The 24,940-nt window shown below is 40.1% G+C and overlaps 1 protein-coding gene across 1 annotated transcript in view; it reads left to right on the forward strand.

Moving 5' to 3' along the window:
* The window catches only part of NDST4 (N-deacetylase and N-sulfotransferase 4), a 2,939,889-nt gene that overhangs the window by 1,093,565 nt on the left and 1,821,384 nt on the right, over nucleotides 1-24,940 (forward strand). The window lies entirely within an intron of this gene.

Consider the following 24,940-nt stretch of genomic DNA (forward strand, 5'->3'; position numbering starts at 1 on the left):
CCTAAACAGGCACCTGCAGCAACTGGAGAGACCTTAAAGGCTCCTCACAAAGACAATTCAGAGTCTTTAGCACATGCCTTATGTGGACATACTGAAATCACTTGCCACTATACTCTCTATCATATAGACTTCTCAGAGGCAACCTGTGTTTGCATACAACAACCTATGATCCTGCCTTAATGGAAATGCTGCATATTCATAAGTCTAATGGTACATGATTCACTCGCTCTAGGGACCTTAACCTAGAGTGTGATATCAACATGACTTGCTGGAGAGACAGATATGTCTCCCAGAGGTTGCCATTCCTCTGGAATAAACTTCCAATACAGGTTAAACAAAGCCCCTTGTTAACCCTTTTTAAGTGTAACTTGGACGATTGGATGGGAAATCGCAAATTTACCCCAGGGGTTTCACCTGTGTCCCTCTTGGATAGGGGCAATCAGTGGTGATTTACATCTTCATAGGTTCATAGGTTCATAGGTTCATACTAGGCTATCTGCCCGAGGGCATTTACAAGCCTAGCCCATAGTTTTGTGGCTTACGCCACCCCTTTAGTATGGGGAACTATACCCATTATTTTGCTGTGCCTCTGTTGAGCAGTGACACTGAGGTAATCCCTGGGGTATATCTGCGATCTCCCATCCATTGGTCAAGATTTCTCTTGAACAAGGCCAGCGAGGTGCTCTGCCTCACATATACCGGGATTTTATTCCACAGCATAGGGAGTCTTTGGGTGATGAATCTATCCCTCCAGCACGTCCTATTAATAGCCGTGTCGAGGTTTAAGTCTCCCGCCCTTGTGGCTCTGACGGATCTAGATGTTTTGAGGTGAAGCATATTCATCAAATCTGGGTTTGACATGGCCTTGTATGTTAGGCAAAGGTCACCTCTGAGCAAGCAGTAGCGACTGAATAGAGCTGGAGTTCTTTCAGTCGGGCAGCATAGGACAGATGTTTGAGACCCTTTATCCTTTTGGTGAGGAACTTTTGTGGCCTCTCCAGCTGCTGCAAGTGTCGGGTCAGATACATTCCGAATGGGGCATTGTACTCAGTCATTGGTCTGATGAGTGATGAGTATAGGGAGACTATGACCTCCCTTGATCTAGATGAGAATCCCTTCATGATAAGGTGGGCAATGTAGAAGGTCTTCCTAACTACTTTAGCTACATGGGTGTCGAATGACAGACTACTATCAACCTGGGTCCCCAGGTCCCTGATAACTTCTTCTGTACTCAGTGGATTGCCACCTATTTGGTAGCTAGGGGTAACCTTGTTTTTCCCGAAGGGTATGACTATGCATTTTTAGGCATTTAACTTTAGGCCATGGCTCTGGCACCAGTTATCTGTTTCTGTGAGACCCTTCTGAAGGATATCTGAGTGAGAAGAGTTTTCTACTATGGCCCAGTTTGCAGTCATCTGCAAACTTTGTCAGCCATAACCCTCCTGTGTTTGCTTGTACTGGAAAAGTAGATGCCAAACAAGAGTGGGCCCAGGACTGAGCCCTGTGGTACACCACTTGTGACAGGCTTTGAGTCTGACATGGCGCCAGCAACTCTGACCCTGTGGGTTCTGTCACTCAGCCAGTTTGCAACCCATCTTGTGATGTATGGGTTAACATTTAAGCTGATGAGTTTTTCAATGATACCCGAGTGGGGTATTGTATCAAAGGCCTTCGCCAGATCGAGGTAGGCTGTATGGACTGCCTTTCCTCATCAATGGCTTTGGTGACTGTTTGAAAAAGTCGACCAAGTTTAGAAGGCATGATCTGCCTTTGACAAAGCCAAACTGGGATGGATCCAAAGTCTGCAAATTTCCTATGTCTTTATTTATGAGGTCCATTATGATCCTCTCCATGGCTTTGCAGATAAGGCTTGTCAAGCTAATGGGCGGTAATTTCCAGGGTCGGTGGAGGCACCGCCTTTGTGAAGTGGGACCACAGTTGCAGTGTGCCACTCCTGGGTGCGTATCCAGAGGTAAGACTATGATTAAACAGCTGTCCTAGCTGTGGGTTTAATTCCTCGTTGAGTTCGTGGAGCACACAGCCGGGGACACCATCAGGTCCCATGGATGCTGTGTTTTTGCTTTGGAGAGAGCAGTTCTCACTTGGGCGTTGGAGATGTTTGGGGGCTGCAATCGCTTGGTATAGATATCTCTCCTTTTGGGGGGGGGAGAAGTTTGCACTGAACCTGTCAGCCAGTATGTTGGCAATGTCTGTAGGATCAGTAATCTTCACATCATTTTGAACTAGTTCTGAGCATATCTGGGAGTTTCCTCCCAGGTTTCTAACATAGCTAAAGAAGGCCTTATGATTGTCTTTTGAGTCTTTAGCTATTTTTCTCTCAAAATTTGCTTTGGATGATTTTATGAGAGCTCTTAGTTTTTACTTATAGTGATCAAGGGTGTCTTACCTTTTAAGGATTTTGCTCTATCTTGTAGTAGCTTCCTCCTTTTGTTGTAGAGTTTGTTTATGGCTGGGGTCCACCAGAGTGGACGCTTGCCTTTGGTACAAAGAGTCTTTGTTTTGCTTGGGATTGCCTTATCCATGCAGTCCTGCAGGTGCTGGTAGAAGGCATTTGTAAGTGATTCAGCGGCTTGAGTACTGTTTTCCGTCGGCTCGGGGCCTTAAAGGAGACCACACTAGTCTTTAGAAGTGTGAAGTCGGCTTTCGAGAAGTTCTTTACTGTGGTCTTTTTATTTCAGGTGGGGTGGGATGAGGACCTCCAGCGAGATTAGTTTGTGATCTGATCTCACCAGTGAGGGGTATACTTCGGTGTTGAACATTGTGCTCCCATGTTCGTGATGATGAGATCAAGTATGTTTTCTCCTCTTGTGGGGATGGTGACTAGTTGTTCCATGGCATTTGAGTTTATGAATTCCAGGAACTTTTGGGCTAGGGTGTTTGGGCTTGAGTAGTGTTCCCAGTCTATATTAGGGTAATTGAAGTCACCTAGTATGATGGTGTTTGGTGATACATTTATCCCCTCTAGTGTTTTCAGGAAGGCCATGTGAGGTTCCTGAGTTTGTGAGGGTGGCCTGTAACATGCTACAATTTGCAGAGCAGTCTGCTTATAACATAGACCATATTTCTAGACCCTTAAGGGAACAATGGTTGAACTTGGCTAGGATTGTAAGGGCCCTAGGGCCATTAACCTAGTTACCTACTATGAACCTACGAACCTATGACTAATAATAAAAGTTACCTAGTCCTCTACCATGTATGACAAATAGTAAATGTCACCTAGTCCCTTACTATGTATGACAAATAGTAAACGTTACCTAGTTCCCTAACATGTTAGTGAGATACCCAGTTCCTGTTCATGTTGAGTCATCTTCAGGGGCTCTGCTTCAGAGTTAGTTGATTGCACAGTTCACACAAAATGTGTGATCAGCTTTTATGAAGTGCATTAAATAAGGCAGGTGATCTGAAGTGATTTGTTAGCACCATAAACAAAGCTGAAAAAAAAAGTAATTCTCAATTTACATGTTTGAGTTTGCAGTTTACCTCGGTGTCATATTGTAAAACTATAAAATGTTATTAAAAATAAATTTGCTTTTTCCTCCTTTTATAGCTGTGCATTGAATAAGCAATAGTTATACATACATATTGTTTTATAATAGCATTTTATTTACTTACTCATGCAGAAATGGTTTATTTTTACACCGTGGGACATTTATTGATTTTCTTGTGGACTGTTAATGAAAAGCCAAATAATAAATGTGAGACCGTAAAACACAATGTATTAAAAAGAAACACATGCAGATTTATACAACTCAAATAAAGTGGTGTGGTTTACCTAGAGTCCTAGTTACAAATACATCCTGGTAACCTGCAGGTGACTCACTACACACATTGTACCCTTCAGGTGCTGCACTAGTAAAATTACACACTTTGGGTGATATCTGATCATTGTTTTTCAGTGGTTTTTGACTGGATCAGACTGAAGGTACCCATGAACTGTTACCCATGTCTTGAAGTGAAATAATCATATTTCACAGCTGACCACAGAAATATATTTCCACAGTCACTGTGTGCAGTTGTCTTTCTTGCAGGAGTAGAAGATTTAGCAATGTTAGCTTTTTGCTGAATAACTGAGAAGGAATGATTCAAGTCTTGTCCTCAACTCTCATTTGTACAATCACAGGTTCACTTGCAATTGTGATCATTGTTTACCCCCCCACACTCACAGAATAATTAGGCAGTACCAAGGATTAGTCAGTGTCTCATGCTGTACAGTTAGTGCACCATTCAGTCCAGTAAAATAAAATATGACATTTCATAAGAGCATAGCTGATTCAGATTACCTCCAGATTAAATAACTAATATATGTATGTATATATATATATATATATATATATATATATATATATATATGTGTGTGTGTGTGTGTGTGTGTATCCGAGTACATATGTATTTATATTTATATATACATAAAAAGAAGCTGTGCAGCAGTGTTCCAAATATTTAGACAGCTGTGCAAGTTTTGCATAGAACAGCTAATAAAGAGAAGGCTATAGTATACTGGTCACTGGATAATGCTAATCAAGTCTCAGTAAGCTGATCATGGCTATTGAACAATATAAATGCATAAAACATTTTGTACAATGGGGAGCGGTGTACTGTAAATCTTAGTGATCGTTCATGAAGGAAGTTATAAAAAAGGATAGATAGAGCAGCTGCAATGCATCAGACTTTGGTGATTATAGACCTCAGTGCATTTGCTGCACCCTCATCCAGGTTCTTCTGAAGCTAATCATTCTGGACCAGACCCCAGTATGTTAAAGGATTAATGGCTCCTTAAAAAGTACACAGGAGGTAGGGCAATGCTGCATGCCATCTGTGAGATATCTGGAATGCACAGTACACGAACCATCTGCGGCATATGTGGACCTCACAACAAATGGAATGTAGAGTACACAGTAGACAGGGCTATGCTGCATACCATTTGTGGCATATGTGGACCCCACACCAAATGAAATGCAGTGTACAAAGTAGGAATACACAGTAAGTAGGGCTATGCTATGTACCATCTTTGGAATATGTAGGCCTCATATCAAATGGAATGCAGAGTACATGTGGACCTCACACCACAAGGAAAGATGAGTGCACAATCAACAGGATTATGCTGCATAACAACTGCAGCATACATGGACTTGTGAACTTCACAACAAAAGAAATGTAGAATATACAACAGGTAGGGCTTATGCTTCATATTATCTGTGATATGTGTGGACATCAAACCAAATGGATTGCAGAGTACATAATAGATAGAGCTGTGCTGCATACAACCTGGGGAATATGTGGACATGTGGACCTCACACCAAATAAAATGCAGAGTTAACAATAGGTCAGGCTATGCTGCATACCACGTGTGACATATTTGGACTTTGCATCAAAGAAAATGTAGCATATACAATATGAAGGTCTATGGTGCATATCTGCAACATATGTGGATCTTGCATCACGTGGAATGAAAAATACACAGTAGGTTGGACTGTGCTGCACTCCATCTGTGCAACTACAGACTTCACACCAAATGGAATGTAGAGTATACAGTAGCTAAAACTATGCCGTGTACCATCTGCAATATATGTGGACCTCAAACAAAATAGAATGCAGAGTATCTCATTTCATTGGTCATCATGGCTGTACAGTGCACCCTAGTTACAAAGACATTCTGGTAGCCTGTAGGTGACACACTAGGCACACTGCATTCTTCATTATTGAGGATAAATAAAGACATTGTCCTCCTCACACTGCAATATGTGGAGGAGCACATTACATTCCTGCTACCCATGGAATGACAGTCCTTCCAAAGGTTTTCAGTGAAAAAGAACATACCAAGAGTCTCATCTGGTGATGCTGGGATGATATGTATTAATCAGATATTATTAATTAATTTATTTATTTGTCTTTGCTAACGGTATAGGTGGGCTCAGGACCTTTTTCATCCATCACCCCAGCCACTGAGGCAAGTACATGCTTACCCTGAAGATTCATAATAAATATCTATATCTAGATTGGAAGTTGGTGTAATTCGGAATATGTTAACTTCACAAAACACAAAGTACAGGGATTTATTCTGGCTAGGCTTAAAATGACCCACAATGACAGCTAGCCTAGTACTTACCTATGAACAGATATATATATATATATATATATATGCTAGGTAACTAGCTGATGGTTATGATGAGGATCATTGAATGCATATAGTCAAACTCTTTAACACTGAATAACTTAAATATTGAATTGTATTTGAGTATAAGTAGCATGAACTATTGCACTAAGTTCACACAAATGTGTTTGTGCAAATGTTTTCCATTAGTATCTGTAGTGAAATATGATATTACAGATATAGCAGATTATGAACGGGTTGCCGATGATCGCCTGCTTAAAACGTATTTGAGACATGGATGCCAAGAAATTCACCTTGAGAGCAAAGATCAAGAGATGAATCATGACATCCATGTTGAGAGGGATTAATACCGATAACATTTATTCACAGTATACATCTGCAGTGACGTTGACCACAAATTTATAAAGTATTAACCCATTAAAGCCTTTAATATTAACAAAGACATAGCAGGAGTGTATGTGTAATCGTGGTGCACAATAATTGTACCTTTCCTGCTGTTGTGCGCACAATGATTTATTGGTATATGCACTGTATGAACATTTTCTGTGAGGATGTTTCAGTTATGATCTACTGCAATACAGATGCAAGAGAAAAGCATTTGTGTGAACATGTTTGTGCAGATTAATAGTGGAACTGGTGATGCTGCTTTTGCTCATACGTGACTCAATATTTACATTATCTAGTATTATGGTCTTCATCTATATACATTTGATCACTTGTGACTCGACCATTGGATAGTAATCCACTAAAACTCAGCTTGAGCTGTACTCTTTACAATGTAAATCTAAATTATTACCACGTCACTATCCTGTTGTCAAACGGAATAAAACACATCAGTACTATTTAGATCTGAATGTAGCGCAGTACTACATGGTGACCTGTTGTAAAACAGAGTGCAACAGAACAAATTCAACTTTACGTGGTGGTTAAGAACAATGTAAACATTTTAAAAAACATGGAGAGGTTTCCTACATCAGCCACTAGCAGGCCACTCAATCCATTGCACCTGGCAAGGACCAGTTTGAGCTCAAATGGATCATCCATACTGGCGCCACTCATCATATGGCAAAAAAACACTGATTTAAGCCTTATAAAACCCATAATCACATATTTATATTTAATGCAAAATGCATTGCATACATACAATTAATTGAGTTTAGCAGTGGCTCAGCTATTTTTTTTTTTGCAACTATAGAAAATTTTCCTAGTATAGGAAACACTTCCACAAATGTAGCAAATGACTTAAAAAAAGCAATAAATCTGCCTTCTTTAATTTGAAGCATTGCTTTAATTTTTATTTATGTAGCATCCATCCAACTAATGTGAGAATAAGTTGATTCATTAAGGTACAGAGTGTGAAGATGAGATATAAGAACAGCAAAGAAGTTATAAATGGTCAACCATGCCAGAAAGCTACATTATGGTTCCTTAGATCTGAGTCACAATATTAACCAGCTATCAAAACAATCAAGCAAACAATGCTAAATTATATGACTCTACCAGAAAAAAGTGTTCCTATTCTGAATGTTGAAACCATCTGTTAAAGGGACTCTTTTTTTTTTTTTTTTTTTTTTTTTTTTAACCAGTAAATGTTAACTTTACATGTATGAATATTGCTGGAAATTTTAATGTGAAATGATATCGCAAAGCATGTAGATGATTTTATCTATAGAAGTAATTAAGGTTGACAAGTAATTTGAAACTTTCGGGATGTTTGTTGTTTTGTGCCAATTGCACTCCTAGATGTTGAAGGAAAGCAGTCCTCCATCCTTGTGCCTTACCATGTACCTAGGCATGTGTTTAACACTAAACTGCCAGCACCATGTCATGCGTTAATGCTTACTTATTCTGGTAGACTATGTGGTGTCTTTTCATGATTATAAGGAACACTATAACTAGTTATAAACATAAAGCAGTACTTTACTTCAAAGAGAACATCTGACCGAATATGAGTTATTCTTACCTGCGTGGTACAGTTTAACAAAATATATGCAAGAAATCAGACAGTGTTCATATGTTTATTTTAAAGTGACCATGAAAGGTGATGTACATAAATACTGGACAAGTAAATATCTTCATATATGTATATATATATATATATATATATATATATATATATATATATATATGCATATCTATCTATCTGTCACTCATTCAGGTCAGGATAAAACAGACGAACATTTGCGGGTTCAGTTCAAACAGCTTTATTACACACAAACACATCAGAAATGTGGCTTTGTAATTTAAAGTTAAATAAACTTACAAACAGAATGTCTACCACACTCCTACATGTTAACACTCTGGCTGTTTTCTCAAAATGGCACTGCTACCTGCTCAGTATTTATATGCATGTGCTACATCTGGAAATGCTTCCTAAAGGTACATACACATGCTCTGATCTACATCCTCTCTGTTTGAGAAATAGTCCATATTTGGAATGACAGTATTCAATGACATGCAATTTACAGAAATGATCTTTTGACGTGCAGTTATACAGAAGTAGTTATTTGACATGCAATCATACAAAATTAAGCACATATATCATATAAAACAATTATGTCCAAGTTGCTGTGTATTTTACACTAGGTCTGGAAATACGACCTGATCATGTAACATAAAAGTCAGAATTGGATCTAGCAATGGGGACTGTCTTCATGGAATGTTCAACTTTGGGGACATCATCAGGAACGAGAATGGATACTGTGACATGCTCTTCGGTATGAACATTGTCTGGGTTGCTCTAAGATCTACAGTCTGTATCACAGGTACAATGCTGCAATATTATTTCTGATACAGGAAGATGTCTGGTTTCTCCTGTACTTTATACCCTCAGATTACACTAAGTAGGATCTCGGCTCAGTAGATATACTGCTCACTTCACCAATTTGATCAAAGTCTTTCGCCATTTGCACCCTCACTGTCTATCCTTCTTTTAATGGATGAAGAAATCTGATCCTTTTATCATACCTGGCCTTCTGAGAAGAAAGCTTCTTAAAATGTTGGGCTTTGATCACTCTGTTGTTTTTAGCATTAGGCACCAACAAACTAGAGCTGATAGGCAAGGTTGTTCTGGTTTGCCTAGATAGAAGTCTCTGAGCAGTTGGTTGTCATGCTTTGACCTTAACAATAATTGTTTGCACTCCGTACTGGACATTCAGCAATGCCATTTGACTGAGGATATTCAGAACTGCTAGTATCATGGATAAAGCCCCACTCATTAGCAAATCTCTGAAGTAATTGACTGGTAAACTGGGTACCGTTGTCAGAAATAACTTTGTGTGGACTACCATGGACTGAGAAATGACATTTCATCTTAGTAATAACAGCACTGGATGGTACGGTAGGTAGCAAATCAATCTTAAACCAGTTCGAATAAGAGTCTACCAACACTAAGTAATGTTGACTGTTCCACTCAAATACTGTATGTCAGTTGTTACTGTTGACAAAGGTAGTTCAGGAATTTGGCTTAGCTGAAGTGGCTCTTTTTGCAAATGTGGCTTTGTACTGTTGCACTCTGATCAAGAGGAAAGCACTTTATCAATGTCTTCTGCTAGAGAAGGCCAAAATACTAGTCCACTCACCCTTTTTTTTTTGTGTTGGTAGAGTCAGAACCTGTGTGGCCACGATGTAAAATCAGAATGTATTCACGCTTTAAGAAATTAGGAACAATTTTTGGACCTTTGCAAATGATAGCATCTTCCATCACCATCTCACCTCTGTCTGGAAATTAAGGTTGCACTTCTGGCAGTACACAGCATTGCTTTGACAGCCCTCCTTCATTGAGGAAATGATTGAGCTTTTGCAAAATTGGATCAGTCTGTGTATGATCTCTCAGCTCATCAGATCTTGTGGTAGAAAAATTACACACTTTCATTACATCAAAGTCAAAATTTTCTGCATCAAGCTGTTCTGTGGTATTTCTGGGTGATCTGGATAAGGTATCGGCCAGATAAAGAAGTTTGTCTTTTGTATAGGCCATTTTGAAATTATACTTTTATAATTTGAGCATCATTATTTGTAGTCTTGCTGGAGTGTTATGCATATGTTTCCTTAAAATAGTGACTAGAGGTTGATGGTCAGTTTCTGTCTGGATAGCTATGCTGTAAATGTAATCATAGAACTTCAAATGTGAGAACACAATTGCCAAAAGTTCCTTCTCAATTTGAGCATACTGCATCTCAAGTTTGGGTAAGGGTTCTAGATGCAGAGGCAACGGGTCTGTCTTCTTGAAGAATAACTGCACCAAGACTGAACTTTGAAGCATCACAGGAAAGAACTGGTTTGTGGGCATCATAGTATCTTAATGTAGGCAGGCTAGCAATTTGTTGTTTGAGGTTATCAAATGCTCTCTGGTGTTGTTCAACCATGACTATGCAACATTCGTGTGTGGCAGCTCTCTTAAAGATGCTAATAACTCACTAAAGTTAGGGATAAATTTGCCCAAATTGTTAACCATACCAAGAAAACATTGTAGGGCTTGGACATTGTCTGGAGCTGGCATCTCAAGAATGCCTGCGTGCTTGGAAGGATCTGGTCGTAAACCTGTAGTGGTAAATAAATGACCTACATAAGTAACTTCTGGTAATCTGAATTTGTACTTCAGAGGATTGAGCTTTAAATTCACTTCAAGCTCTCTGTCCAGAACTTTCCTGAGATTTCTGTTATGCTCTGCTTCACCATTACCTCCAACCAGTAAATCATCAACTATTATTGCACACAGGTAGCCCAAAAAATTTGCTCCATTGCCCACTGAAATTTATTCCAAAAGGCATGCTGAGAAATCTCTTTCTACCAAATGGGGTACTGAATGTAGTCAGTAGTGAAGATTTGCAATCAAGCATTACTTGCCAAAATGAACTCTTTTGCATCTAAGACAGAAAAAACAGTGGCATTTGGCATGAGAGTTGCAATCTCCTCAACTGTACACATAGGATAATGAGGTAGTTTTAATGCCTTGTTCAAGTCTCTTCAGTCAATGCATACTCTGATTTCATCAGAATTTTTCTTATGACTAACTACCATGGAAGATACCCACTTGTTTGGTTCTGTGACTGGACAAATCACATCTTGCTGCACCATTTTGTCTAACTGGACCTTGACTTTGTCCTGCATAGCTATTGGAACTCTCCTTGCTGGTCTGATCACTGGACTGATCTCTGGGTCTAACTTCATGGAGTACACAACTGGGAATTTATCTAGCTTATCATCGAACACATCAGCATACTCTGAGAAAATAGTATCACTGAAGCTGGAACTGGGACATGTGCCTACATGATGGACTTCTTGGTAAAAGAAAGCAGTTTCATTCTTAAACTGTCTCTGAGACCAAATAATGACTCCACGGGTCCTCAGACTACATAACATTTCAAGCTGTAATTGTTCCCAGCTGAATAGCATGAAACCATTACTGAACCTTTAGTTTGAATCTCTTCAACTCCATAAGCAACAAGCTTCACACAATTGACCAAATTAAGTTGCTCACTGGCTCTCACTTTAGCAAATGTTTTGAACCAGTGTCTAGTTTGAGCTCTGTGGGTTTACCATTGATCATGGGAGTACAAAATGCTTCATTCTTTGCCAACAAATCAACTGCATTAACCGTTTCTCCCACCACTGATACACCATCTACATAGAAAGTAGGGTTGCAGCTTTCTATATGATCAACTAGCTTTTTTGAGTGACCATTCTTAATAACTGAATGAGGTTTGCTTGATTTGCAAAACTTTTGAAAATGATTCCATTTTTTACACTTGTGGCATTGCTGGCGAAATGCAAAGCACTTCTGTCTTTTAGACCTATGGTTGGCTCCACAATTATGATAGTTAACAATTAGACTTGATTGGGTTTTGTTGACTCATTCTTATACTATACTGAGCATTCTCTTTTTACTAAGCTAGTCTTGGAACTTGCTAGAAAGCTCAGGGTTCTCCTTGCCACATTTACAGGGGTTGCAGCTGCCATGTGCTTAGGCCTGTTTCTGCTTGCCACATGTTGCATGCTGTCTACGTTTGCTCTAGAGGCTGCTAAAACCATGCTCTTATCACTTACAAGCATACTTGTGTGCCTTTCTGTGAGCTAATGGATTTGACAAATTTTTATGGCATTATGTTAAATCACTGCCATGAAGCAAAATCTTTCTCACTGCAGCACTATTAACACCACACACAAGCCTGTCTTTTATTAACTCATCTTCCAAGTCACCAAATCTGCATGTTTTGGTTTATTTCTCAATTCAGTGATATAAGCTGCAAATGTTTCACATGGCTTTTGGTCTCTTGTATAAAATAAGTGCCTCTCTAATGTAACATTTGTCTGGGGGTTGCACATTTCTCTAAAGTTATGTTTTAAGCACTTGAGGTCCTCTCTTGATTCAGACGGTAATACAGTATGATGGTTTTCCCCTTCTCCTGCATATACTTCTGGTGCATATACAAATGAACTCTCTCTCAGTGGTTTCTGACCCAGCAAAGTTAAGCAAAATGAATGCCCTCATGCATGCATCTTTGTCAGAAAAAGCTGCATTTAGGAAAATACCGTATTCCTGCTCGAATACTCTTCAATTCACTGCTATGTTATGATGAAACACAAGTGGACTTGGTCTGCGAAATGCCTCTACCATATCAATACAGTAATGAAGGTGCTTGAAATTATGTACGAACATACACACATAAATATAAATATATAAAATATAGCAGAACTTTATGCCAGAACTTGTAATTATGCCCAATAGCACAACAAACTCTTTGAAATAACTGCACTTTGCCAAATAAGTCTCCGTAGCACAAGAACACACTAAAATCACTGTACTTTACTTTGAAATCACTGTACTTTATGAAACCACTCCTTATCAGTGTAAGAAACACTTCTAAATGACTGTACTTTGCAAATAAACTGTACACAATGGAAAAAGCTTAGTAAGAAACACTTCAAGATGAATGCACTTTGCAAATAAACTGTACACAGCACAAGAACCCTTCAAAATGGCTGTACTTTGCGAAATAACTCTGTATAATGTAAGAAACACTCTGAAATGCAGCTTTCTATAAATAAATGCACACAGCACAAGAAACTTTTCGAAATGACTGTACTTTGCATTTTTCAATATAACTATTTTTTGCGCACAGCAAACTTTTTGAAATAATTGCACTGTAATAAAGTGCACAATCTGCAAACACTTTGCACACACTCTACTTCGAACAAATCTAGTTATACTTTGAATAGCTTCATTAATGCAAAATAATAGTTTGTGCCCAAACACAGTCTTTTATTAAAAAACATGCAGTTGCATTGCTCTTTAAGCTTAATTTGCCATTGTATTGTACTTATTCTGCCTTTTTAATCTCTTATCATGCTCATTATACTTTTCTTGTGCCTGTTTTACTTTAAACATGTTTATGCAAACCAAAGATAATTCTGAGCTCCATATGAATAGTTTTTGCTAGTTTTATAAAATATTGTGGTTTCACACATTTCATGTAATAATTTGGTTTGTGCCTTTCATTTGCTTAATACATTTTTGTGCTACTTGTTTGATTAATAATGTGTTTTGTGCCTTATAAATGTGCCATTTAATTTTCTTTGCCAAATAAATCATTTGTGTATTTTTCTTTACCTTTAGCTTGTTGCTGGCCCTTTTTCATTTGTTTGTGCTCCTTTTTACTCAACCTACTTAGTCTGCCTTCACCTTCAACTCTGCACCTCATGGCTTGAAGAAGTAGTTCTTCTGATCCCAGTTCTGACACCATGTCACTCATCTGGCCAGGATAAAACAGATGAACATTCATGGGTTCAGTTCAAGGAGCTTTATTACACATAAACACATTAGAAATGAGGCTTTCTAACTTAAACTTATATAAACTTATATAAAGACTGACTACCACACTCATACATGTTAACACTCAAAATGGCACTGCTGCCTCCATGTGCTCAGTATTTATATACACATGCTACATTTGCAAATGCTTCTTAAAGGAACATACACCCACTCTCTCTCTCTCTCTCTCTCTCTATATATATATATATATATATATATATATATTTAAGGACACAGGAATATGTGGATTCTGATGATGCAGGCCCTAGCCAGCAATGTAAATCAGCTCTCACTACATGGGTAAGGAACCAGAGGTAGACAAGGTAAACCCAAATATGTGGAGAGATAGATGCTTTTGTCTGGGTGAGTTCAACCTTTACCTCCAGAAAAATATCTAGATCAGACTCTACTAAATACCACAGTAGTTGAGACTGTGGCAGCGAAGGTAGTCAAGAGATGGTCAGTGGCTGCCATGATGGTAAACTAAGAACTTGCAGACTGAGACCAGCTATAAGTGAAGTCATCATCTGAGAGAAAGGCACTCTCCATGCAATATTAACAGGGGAAAAGAAGACCTCCATACTTGACTGATAGGCACTGACAGGCTAAAAATGCAGCAACTATGCCAGTTGCCAAAGTGAAACTCTGGACATGGGATGAGTCTGCTGAGTCCATAATAAATTTCTTTCTGATGGTCTCAGAAAGGTTCTGATAAACCATGTGGTAAGAAAGCAGAGGCATTGCTAGGAGGGGGAGAAGGAAGCAGCTCCCCAAATGCAAGATCTTAGGTGCCAAGATTGTCAGATGCTAATAGTGTAGAAGTGCTACATCAGCAATCAGAAATGAATGTCCATACTGTGTTTGTGTTCATGGTCAGCAATCAGAAATTAATATCCATACTGTGTTTGTGTTCATGGTCAGCAATCAGAAATGATTGTCCATACTGTGTTTGTGTTCATGGTCAACAATCAGAAATTAATGTCCATACTGTGTTTGTGTTCCTAGTCAGCAATCAGAAATGATTGTCCATACTGTGTTTGTGTTCATGGTCAGCAATCAGAAATGAATGTCCATACTGTGTTTGTGTTCAAGGTCAGCAATCAGAAATTAATGTCTATATTGAATTTGTGGTCATGATTGATATACTGAAGTGCTTTGTTGCAAATGGTTTGCTACTTTTTCAGAGCTTTGTTTGCTCTACAACAAGATCTGGGGGTGGAAGTACTAGATCGGGGAGCCAGATAACCTATTTACACTTCTGGGGGAGATGATGGGACATTTACCAATCTGTTCTCTTGAAAAGTGGAGAAACATTAACCTTGAATGAGGGCACTGACAGGAGTTAGGAGGATCACTTTGAGGAATTCCTGGACCTGTTGGAGATACCGTCCTTAGAGGAGACAGTGCTAGAAGGTATTAAAAAGTTTAGGTCCATGTCTTTTGCAATTGAAAAGTTCTAGGATGGAAGCATTGCTGGAGTAAATAGGACCCGAACGAAAATGCTGAAGGTAATAGATATTGGCATGGTCTTATAATGAATGTGTCTTTTCAGTGGCATGTGTAAGATAGGAACTGTATCTTTGGATTAGCAATCTGGAATGTTGGCTCCATTTTTAAAGGGGGGGGGCAGGAGTGACTGCTGCAATCATAGCTCAAACCCTACTCCTCAGCCTCCCTTCCAAGTCCATTCTAGGATCTTGGAACAAAGAATCTCAGAGTCTGCCCTGACTGTGGGGCAGTGAATTGTTATCTAGTATCACCTACGTGGGTAATGTGGACCTAGAAAATGCTTATGGTTATGCAACTTAGGTTACTTTATGGACAGGTTCAGTGTCACTACTGTGTGCCATTCTGTCGCTATATTGGTGAAGCAAGATTTGTGTCTGCATTCCTGGCATTAAACTAAATACTTCAGCAGTATAAAGATGCTACCAGGAGCGTGTTTTGTCTCCCCTGTTTGTGATTTTCAAAATGAGAATATGAAGCCCAACGCAGATTAGAAAATTATCCAGTCTTGGTACACAAGAGATGCATAATTGTCTGCAGATGGTGTCCTGTGAGCTTCAGCTGGCGGTGATCTTCAGCATGCATTGGATTGGTTCACTGCTAAGTAGCAATTAATCAGGATAAAAATCAGAAATTCTAAATCAGAAGTCATGTTTCTCTCCCACAAAGGAGTGAACTGATCCTTGCAAGGAGGAGGGAAGCAGTCACTCTAAGTAGAGATGTTTAAGTATTGTTTGTTCTGTTTTCATAAATGAGAGCAGAGAGTATCAGAATTCTGACCATCAGATGCATACAGCGGTAGCATTAGTGTGGTTGTGAAGTGAAAACTGTGCCATAGAATGAAGCTCACAGTTTACCTCCCTGTTGGTATAGTGTTTTTATAGTTGGTATAGTTGGTATAGTGTTTTTATAGTTGGTGGCTTTGCAGTTGCCCGCCCCTAGTGTAAATTTGATCTGGGACCCTCCTCCCAGTCTAGTGTCATTACCTCATTCTACCCAGTATAGGGAGAGCATTTGAGAAGGCCAATCAGCTTAGTTTCTGCTACTCCTTTCTCTCTTTCCTTTCTCTCTTTACAAAAAAAAAAAAAAAAAAAAATGTATCTGCTTTTACTGTATTTGTGTTTTTTCCTACTTTATTTTGCTTTTGCGTCATCTTAAAAGTACTCAATTGTATTTATTACTGCTTGGTGTAACTCATTGTAAGCCTTTTAGTTTAAGCACCTGGGCTTCAGACCAGTTTTACATTAGGAAGGTTTGTGGTCTGCACTGCAGTGGCAGAACAGGTAACTTACATCCTTCTAAGTTGGGAACTGCTGATTGAGGGCTCAGTGTCTGTTATTCTAAAAGTGTATTAATTCTGGTTTAAGCACTTGGGCTTGAGGCCAGTTATTTTACATTAAGAGGGTTTGTGTTCTGCACTCTTGTGGGAGGAGAGGCTGAACTCTGTCCTTCTGAGCTGGGAATTTCTAGTTAAAGCTTATAGTGCCTATATATTTGAACTGCTTCTTACTGAAATTGGTACACCTTGTTTGCTGTAGCATAGACTAGATCCAGGCCTGCTGAATCTAGCCTTGTTTGTATAACTTGAGCACTAATCCAGGCATGCTTTAAAGTATTCAGTTGTATTTATTACTGCTGGTAGTAACTTGATTAAAGTGTAGCTATCATTTCTAAGTCTTTTGGATTAAGCACTTGGGCTTCAGACCAGTTGTTTTACATTAGGAAGGTTTGTGGCCTGCACTGTGGTGGCAGGACAGGTAGCTTACATCCTTCTAAGTTGGGAACTGCTGATTGAGAGCTCAGTGTCTGTTATTCTAAAAGTGTATTAGTTCTGGTTTAAGCACTTGGGCTTCAGGCCAGTTATTTTACGTTAAGAAGGATTGCGGTCTGCACTCTTGTGGGAGGAGAGGCTGGACTCTGCCCTTCTGAGCAGAGAATTTCTGGTTAGAGGCTTATAGTGCCTGCATATTCTAACTGTTTCTTACTGAAATTGGTACACCTTGTTTGCTGTAGCATAGACTAGATCCATTTCTGCTGAATCTAGCTTTATTTGTATGCTTGTTGTTTGTTTATTTCCCTGAAACGCTAATTTCACCTAAAACGCGGCCTTTTAGCACTTCTGTGGATCCCTAGTGATATCTGCATTGCTTACTGTACTTATTTCCTTGTTTCACTTGAAAGAAAGTTACTGTTTGTCATTTTTGCATTTAAGTTACCTGTAACACATTGCATTTAAGTTACCTGGCACTTGCTCACTAAAGCAATTATATAAGTCAGCTCTAAAAAATTAAAAGCACTACACCCTCACAAACTCCCCTTGAGTACCTTGTTCCCCATTGGCCCTTTTTTTCAATTATAATGGAATTCCCAATACTATTCTAGCATGTCCAGAGGTCAGTTGTCAATCTCCTCTCCGGTCCAGCTGGTGAATCTGGGAATCTTGAGGCAATGTTACAACTGCCTCATGTACACAGACAACCCTCTCCTCCTCCCAACAAATTCCAACACATGTGAGAGATGCAACCATATAGCCAAACTGGAGGCTAAGCACTCTCAACTCAGTACTGCCGAAACCAGTCAGGAGGAGAAGGAAACCACACTCACTACAATTCCAGTCTCACATAGACCTACCACGACAACAAACCAAACACATAAACACACAAAAACATACTCGGAGGCTCTAAATAAAAATCTGCCTAAGCAGCAGAGACCTCCAAAGCAGACACCCAAGCAACCGCTACCCCAAAACAAAACACATGCAACACATAGCTCACAAAGCCAGTGTGCCGAACAGTCACAGCCCTTAAGGCTAAACAACACACCTGATACACTTGTAATAGGTGACTCTATCGTCAGGCACACTGACGTCCGCTCACCAGGCTGAACAAGGAGAAGGTCACGGTGAGCTGCCTGTCGGGCGCTAGGATCCGCCACATAACACAAGCACTCAGGTCACTCCAAGGCAAGTACAAATATGACTCAGTCATTGTCCATGCTGGTGTGAATGACCTGAGACGTACCTCCCTGGGCTACATGAAAAGAGACATAGAGGAGCTCTCTGAGCATGTAGCCCAGGCCGGTATGACCCTGACCTTGAGTAGCATCTTACCCTCACCAAGAATGATGCCACAATATGAAGACAAGATGATCAATTTCAACAATTGGCAAGTGTTGGTGTCATTCAAAGGGGATCCAATGCCTGTCAGCCTGGGATGACATGCTCGACAAGCCACGATGCTTTGCTAGGGACGGCTTGCACCTGTCACCCCTGGGCTTTCGGATATTGGCAAAGGCTCTTGCTACCCCCATAGTGCCTTTTTTAGGCAAGGCTCAAAAGACAAACCCACCTCCATAGGTATCACAAGGGATAAGAAACTAAGAGTAATGCTACTCAACGCTAGAAGTCTAAACCTCAAGATGCACGCACTCGAAACTCTCCTTAGCATGGAGAACATCAATATCTGTGAAGTAACAGAAACCTGGTTCAAGGCTCCCGAGAACACCCCAGCACTACCAGGTTATACCTCATACCATGCTTTTTGGCCCCAAAACTTGGACCGAACCACAAAAGGAGGGGGAGTATCAATATTCGTCAAAGATACCCACACCTCCAGGTTGGTGGCACAGCACGAAGCATCAGAGACTATCCATGTGAAACTAACTGTGGGTAAAACTGCCTTCCAGTTTATAGCCTGCTACAGACCACCCTCCCAAACACAGGAACCCCACTTGGCCTTCCTGAGAATACTGGAAAATATGAAGGTCTCTCCAAACACCATTATATTGGGCAACTTCAACTACCCATACATAGACTGGGAGCATTACTCTAGCTCCAACACCCAAGCCCAAAGGTTCCTAGAATTTATAAACTCAAATGCTATGGAAGAACTTGTTACCACTCCCACAAGTGGGGAAAACATACTGGACCTGATCATCACCAACATGGGGACACTATGCTCCAGACCAGAAGTGTATCCCTCACTGGTAAGATCAGACCATAAACTAATCTCACTGGATATTCACATCCCGACCCCACCCCCTGCCCAGAAAACCACAGTGAAAAACTTCTCTAAAGCAAATTTCACACGCCTCAAAACCGAGGCAAAATCCTTCAAAGCCCCCGGGCCTGTGGAAAATACGGCCCAGACCACAGAATCCTTTATAAACGCATTCTATGAACACCTTCAGGAATGCATGGATCATGCAATCCCAAATAAAACCAAGACCCAATCCTCCAAAGGCAGACGTCCTGTCTGGTGGACCCCAGCCATAAACAAACTATACAATAGAAGGAGGAAGCTACTACATGATAGAGCAAAATCCCAAAAAGGGAAGGCATCTCTGATCAGTATTAGCAAAAAACTACGGGCACTCATAAAATCGTCTAAGGCCAGCTTCGAGAGAAAAATTGCACAGGACACTAAGGATAATCACAAGGCTTTCTTTAGTTATGTTAGGAACCTGGGTGGGAATTCCCAGATATGCTCAGAATTAGTCCAAAATGACAAAAAATACACCGAGCCCACAGACATTGCCAACATCCTAGCTGACAGGTTCAGTGCAAACTTCTCCCCCCTCTCCCCACCAAAAGGACAAATATCTATCCCAACAGAGTGCTGCCCCCCCCCCTGACATTTCAGATGCTCAGGTAAGAGCCGCCCTCTCCAAAGCAAAAACACAGCATCAATGGGACCAGATGGTGTCCCGGGCCGCGTCCTACATGAACTCCAAGAAGAGCTAAACCCAAACATAAAACTACTGTTCAATCTTAGCCTTACTACAGGATATGTACCCAAAGAGTGGCATACAGCAGCAGTGGTCCCTCTCCACAAAGGTGGTGCCTCAACGGATCCTGGAAACTATCGCCCCATAAGCCTGACTAGCTTGGTCTGCAAAGCTATGGAAAGGATCATCATGGACCTCATAAATAAAGATATTGGGGACCTACAGACACTGGATCCTACCCAGTTTGGCTTTGTTAAGGGCAGATCCTGCCTCTTAAACCTGGTCGATTTCTTTGAAACAGTCACCAAGGCCATTGACGAGGGGAAGGTGGCCCACACAGCCTACCTGGACCTCGCAAAAGCCTTCGATACAATACCCCACTCGGGCATTATAGATAAGCTCACCAGCTTAAATATAAACCCCTATGTCACTAGATGGGTTGCAAACTGGCTCAAGGACAGAACCCACATGGTTAGAATTGCTGGAGCCATGTCAGACTCCAAACCAGTTACAAGTGGCATCCCACAAGGCTCAGTCCTGGGACCTCTCTTGTTCGGTATATACTTCTCGGTGGTACAGGCCAACACGGAAGGACTGTGGCTGACCAAGTTCGCAGATGACTGCAAACTGGGTGCCATAATCAACTCTCCAGCCGACACAAGCATCCTCCAAAAGGGCCTCATAGAAACAGACAACTGGTGCCAGAGCCATGGCCTCAAGCTAAATGCCAAAAAGTGTATAGTCATCCCCTTTGGCAAAAACAAAGTGCCCACAAATTACCACATAGGTGGTAATCCATTAAGTACAGAAGAATGTATTAGGGACCTGGGGACCCAAGTTGATAGCAATCTCTCATTTGACAACCACGTGGCCAAAGTGGTTAGAAAAACATTTTATATAGCCCACCTAATCATGAAGGGATTCACATCTAGATCAGGGGAGGTCATCGTACCTCTTTACTCATCCCTCATCAGGCCCATAATTGAGTACAATGCCCCTTTTGGGATGTACCTTACCAGACACCTGCAGCAACTGGAAAGACCCCAAAAGTACCTCACCAAGAGGATCAAAGGGCTCAAACAGATGCCATATGCTGCCCGGTTAAAGAAACTCCAGCTCTACTCAGTGGCATACGGCCTGCTCAGAGGCGATCTGTGCCTGACATATAAAGCCATGTCCAACCCAGAATTAATGGACATGCTGCACCTCAGAAAATCCAAATCCCATTGAGCTACGCGCTCGAGAGACTTGAACCTCAGCACTGAAATAAATAGGACATGCTGGAGGGACAGATTCATAACCCAGAGGCTCCCTTCACTCTGGAATAAAATCCCAGTCCAGGTTAGGCAGAGTCCCACATTGACTCTCTTCAAGAGGAATCTTGATGAGTGGATGGGAGATCATAGGTTTACCCCGGCTATCACTTCAGTGTCACTGTTAGACAGAGGCACAGTATACTAACCTCAAATAAGGGCATAGCAAAATTAATTTAAAATGGGTGGCGAAAGCCAAACACACTCTGGCTAGGCTTATAAATGCCGTAGGGCAGATAGCCTAGTATGAACCTATGAACCTATGAACCTGTCAGTCTGAGTCACCATCGTCACGTATAGCGTGAGCTTTGCATGGTGACTGTAAAGGCTGAGAGAGACGAGAGGCAGATATGCGATCTCTTCAAGATTGCTTGGTTTACATTCCATGACAGGGTGTGGAACTGAGGAATTTGGGAAGACCTCAGAGGACAGCCATTGTAGTGGTAGTTTGGCTACCTAGTAAAAATGGCCCCTAGGCATCTTCCAAAGAAGGTATACCAGGCATGGTCCACTAGAAGAAGGCTCTGGTCAAACCCAAGAAATGCTGGAAAGATTGTATCACTTAGTTTGCCTGATAGTGCCTGGTGATCTCACAAGGTGAGGAGATGAACATTGTGGACAGGGAGGCCTGATCTGCTCTGCCCAGCTTCTTACCACTGTCTCTCACCACGATAGGCAGTTTAGGAAAAGAACTGATGACTTTCATTAATGATAATCACCTTCATAGCCTCACACATGCCTCTCAACCAAACCTCATTTTGAGGGAACACTCCTGATAGTGTGCCCAAATATTCCTCTGTCCTTCCAAATCTCTTATAAGGTTGGTGATTGTGGGAAAAAAGCTGACAGATTACACTTAATAAATAATGAAAATACTTACAGCTGTAAACTTCTTTTACTTCAGAAAGTGCATGTTAATTCACATTCTCTATTCTGTCAGCTTCTCAAGTTAATAGCAGTAACATTTAAAGCTAAAAGAGTCTCTAATTGTCCTTGATTATTTCTGGATATATACATGATTCTGGAGGCAACAGGTTGAGAACTATGACCTCACATTATATGATAATGTGTGTGTGTGTGTGTGTGTGTGTGTGTGTGTGTGTGTGTGTGTGTGTGTGTGTGTGTGTGTGTGTGTGTGTGTGTGTGTGTGTGTGTATCTATTCATATATATATATATATATATATATATATATATATATATATATTTATATCTATATAGACAAAATATATAAACACACATATTATGTATATATAACCATCCATCCATCTATAATTCCCATTTGTTTTGCATATGGCGGTAGGGTGTCTCTTCAGCAGTGACAGTCATCTAGAGCCATGGTTTACACTGCCAGGGTGGCTAGCCCTGCAGTGGTAGTTCCTCCATAAGACACACACACACACACACACACACACACACACACACACACACACACACACACACACACACACACACACACACCTATGGCCAGTTTAGAGTGTCCAGTCCACCTACTGCATGTCTTTGGAATGTGGAAGGAAAACAGAGCAAGCAGAGGAAACTCACACGAACACAGGGAGGACGTTTATATTCTGCACAGAAGGCACCCAGGCCATGAATCAAACCAGAGGACCTCTTGCTGTGAGGCAACAATGTTGTCAGCTGCGACACTGTGCCACTCATGTACATATACATGGATATACATATACATGTTTATATATATATATATATATATATATATATATATATATATATATATATATATATATGTGTGTGTGTGTGTGTGTGTGTGTGTGTGTGTGTATATATATATATATATATATATATATATATATATATATATATATGTGTGTGTGTGTGTGTATATATATATATATATATATATATATATGTGTGTGTGTGTGTGTGTGTATATATATATATATATATATATATATATATGTGTGTGTGTATATATATATATATATATATATATATATATATATATATATATATATATATATATATATATGTATGTGCACTGTTTTTTATTGACAGTGTGTTTGGTCGACTAAACAGATTGTCAACAAGTGTGCAAGATAGCACAGCTCTCAAGATTGGGGAATATTTCTTTTCCTGGTTTTGTTTTATCTTGGATTTAGTTTATATAATTAGCATGGAGTGTAGGGGTACAGTCCCACATATAATGGGGGGTGTAGGGGAGCTTGCCACTTGCTTAAAACAACTTTTAAATGCTCTTCTTCTTTTACATTGTCCATACGTTATGGTTGTTTCTCAGCACGTGTCATAACATATTGATGTTTGTGTTGTTGACACATTGTGATTGACATTTGGAACACTGAAACTTTTGAAGCTTTTGTGTTTCAACAAAAGTGAGCATAATGAGATATATATGGTTACAATTAGGAAGTGGGAACCCTCACGAGTGAATGCTTTTTCATACTGTAAAAATGTAAGCACTCATGTGAGTGAACATTCTCCCTAATTGAGTTTCTGTCAGCAGTCTTTTGGTTCAGATCAATGTACAGTGGACTAAGGGAATTTTCCCTTACTCATTGTTGTGCAATCTCAGAGTTAGAATATATAATTAACAGGGAAAATACATATTTATTATTATTTATTTATTTCATTTTGGTGACCGGGGAGGTCCACTGGGCTCAAGAGCCCATTTTCAGTGGAGGCCCGGGGAGAAAAGCTCCACAATACAAAGTTACATTACATAGAGAATTACAAGAAAAATATTTGCACTACAATCAACAGGTAGCATAACAATCAACAGGTAGCATAACAATCAACAGGTAGTACAACAATCAACAGGTAGTATAACAACCAACAGGTAGTATAACAATCAACAAGTAGTATAACAATCAACAGGTAGTATTACAGTCAAAACAGGTATCATTCAATAAAGACAGCAAAACTATTAAAAATGTTTCAAGAGAAAGACAGGCATACAGCATAATGGCTTGATGTTACTGTTTAGTTACATTTATAATCTAAGTATATGAGAGAAATTAGGAAGGTTAGCCAGGAGAGAAGGAGGAGCAGAGCTTGGGAGGTATGAGTTGAAGAGTGCAGTTACATTTACTGTGAAGAAACAGGTAAGAATGAAGTTGTGTTTTGAAGGTGTGTGGATTGTCACAGGTCCTCAGAGTAGAGGGCAGGGCATTCCATTTTTTGGCTAGGGAAAAGGAGAGTAGTCCAAAACCAGAAGTTCTGTGCTATGACAAAGTCCCACCAAACAGCAAACAGCAACATCCAAAAAAGAAAGAAGAATGGCAGGACACTGCTGGATTAACTCCTTCTTTTATTAAAACAACCAAAACATCCAAGGATAAGCGCTTCCGGGTGTGATACCCTTCATCAGATAAAGAGAACAAACATTACCACTGTTTTAAATTAAAAGCCAACCAATCAGCAATCAGTAAATTACCCGCCTTTTTAGTAGGGCGGGTTTCAAAGGAATCATGTCA

The sequence above is a fragment of the Protopterus annectens genome, chromosome 2.part0 (assembly GCF_019279795.1).
Source record: "Protopterus annectens isolate FY-2018-M chromosome 2.part0, PAN1.0, whole genome shotgun sequence".
NCBI classification, from domain to species: domain Eukaryota; kingdom Metazoa; phylum Chordata; order Ceratodontiformes; family Protopteridae; genus Protopterus; species Protopterus annectens.